The 2259-nt window shown below is 47.6% G+C and overlaps 1 non-coding gene across 1 annotated transcript; it reads left to right on the forward strand.

Moving 5' to 3' along the window:
- The first annotated feature begins 528 nt into the window (after positions 1 to 528).
- Positions 529 to 615, forward strand: KEH32_t15. The gene has a single exon. It is a non-coding gene; the product is annotated as a tRNA-Ser (tRNA).
- Positions 616 to 2259: the final 1644 nt, after the last annotated feature.

Below are 2259 nucleotides of genomic sequence, written 5' to 3' on the forward strand. Positions count from 1 at the left end.
GAAGCTGGGCGTTCAGTGTGATTATGGAGGAACTGTCGTACTCGCCCCAAAATGAAAGCCGGGATAGGTACTTAATGAAAGGGGGAGCGGTGGGCCTTCAAAAAGGAGCGAGGGAGTGATGGGCAACCTTAGTCTATATGTTGCTCGTGAGCCGCCAAGTACCAGTCTCGCAACAGTACTGGCGTTAAAGGATCGGTCCTTCACTTGCGGATCGTTCGCGAGTCGAACTCGCTCTCTTGCCACGCCTTTCACTCATTCACTTGAGTCGGACTCAATCACTGCTGACTTTTTGGAGGATCGTTCGTTCTTCACTCTCTTGCTATTACCCGCAGGGAGCGCAGCAACCGACGGTGCATATTATCATATAGAAACAAGCGAAGCGTAGCGATTCGTACTACCGGAAAAGTGTCGCTAACCGGCAGGCAATAGAGTCAGCTTACGGGGTGGGGCGCAAGCAAGCGTAGCGAATCACATAGAGTTGCCCCTACCTGCCAGCGCGCAGATAGATAGGGCGGGCGAAGCGCGAAGGGATGGATGTCTGAGCGGTTGAAAGAGTCGGTCTTGAAAACCGAAGTATTGATAGGAATACCGGGGGTTCGAATCCCTCTCCATCCGCGAGGTCATAAGTTCTCTCTTGCGTTATCTATAGATAAGAACGAATCGGATCGACTCGACTGATATGATGGATGGAATGGGTAGACGGTTGAGGTTATTGTGTGTTGATTTAGTTAGGACTTTGTCTCCCTTTCGTTATCTTCCGCCCCGGGTGGATTACCTGTGGGAGCTAAGTCGAAGATCTCGGTTGTCGTCGTGAGTGGTTGATAAACTGCGATTGCAGTTTGATTTAGGAAGTCCCAACGCTGTGAGGCTTAACAGACAAAGAAAACGATAGAGACTTCCGGGTATAGGGTGACGACCCTAATGAATCAACTATGAAGGTGGCAGAGTTATTAGCTACATAAGCGCTCGACATTCCTTCATCGTTATTGCCCTGCCTTCTATGATCAACCCCTGGCACATTTAGGTTTTGATCTGAGGCCATCCTGGTCTGCAGGACCCAACACAAGTATTCATCCTTTTAAAGATGAAAAAGGTGTTGCCGAAAGCTTACCCTCTTCCACACGGATGCTACAGCCGCTATCACTTTAGCTGCTGGAGGGGAATGGAAGAGTTCGCCTCTCGACATCTTGTTTGGTAAACGGGATTTTGACCCAGGCGCCGTAGTGTTGCCTAACCGTTCGGCCGGAGATGTCGGATGCGAGATCTTTAGCTACTTGTATCGATTTGCCACAGTGTGGTTAGATACAATGCGCTGGCAGGATGGGAGTTAATTAAGGTCGAGGGAGCAGGGAAGAGTTTGTTATTCGCTATTGGCTTGGTACGGCCTATACAACATTGGGCCATGACGGTTTTGGCAAGGTCTTGAATGGATGGTACCTATAACCAGACCCAACTGTTGCAGTACTTTAGAGGAAAGAGAAAATTCTTCTCTTTTGAAAGGCTGCTACTTCAGCTGCCTGAGCTAACCCAACAGCAAGCCGAGCAGCTAGAAATGCCTGAGCTGTTTACAATGTTGTTGCCGAGCGTCAACATGGACAAGAATTTCCTGAGCAAGTGGAGGCTAAAGAAGTCAGTGTTGTTGGCTGAGCCGTATCTTGCTACCTCCAATCCCTCATTAGGAATTATTGCTACCCACTGCTACTGTTTATGCTTATGCTACCATTGGTGCCTCTGCTTCCCGTGCTTCTTCAACAGGCAGATTGCTTGAGTTGTTAGCCCTTGTGTGGAATCAAACTCCCGATAGCCTGACAGGTTTGCCTTATTTTCTTTCTGGGGAATGCGTCGACTCTAAAATCGGGTTATGGCGAGTCCTATCTCAATCTTTTCCTCACAAGGCCTATATAAATCTCTCTATCCCGGTCCCGGCTTTGGCTAATAAAGCGAATGCTTATCTTTCCAACTTGTTAGGAGTAGGGGCTTTCAACTTCTTCCCGTCGGAATCTCCGCTCAGTATAAAAAAAATATTATTCGGCTGGCTTTCCACCTTTCTATTCACGAAGCTATTACACAATCAAAGCCGAATGAGCGAAGAAAATGTTTTTTTTTTCATCGGGCCAGAGAAAGCAATTTCTTTCTCTATAAGCTTCAATGGTGCGAAGGGGAGCGAGCAGAAGAAAGGGCCTTTTTTTATTCTATTCTATCGATTGGTTTTCAGCAGAGTGGGCCTACCTATTCCATCTTTCTTTTTTCTTTGCGTAG

Source organism: Phoenix dactylifera, mitochondrion, assembly GCF_009389715.1.
Source record: "Phoenix dactylifera mitochondrion, complete genome".
NCBI lineage: Eukaryota > Viridiplantae > Streptophyta > Magnoliopsida > Arecales > Arecaceae > Phoenix > Phoenix dactylifera.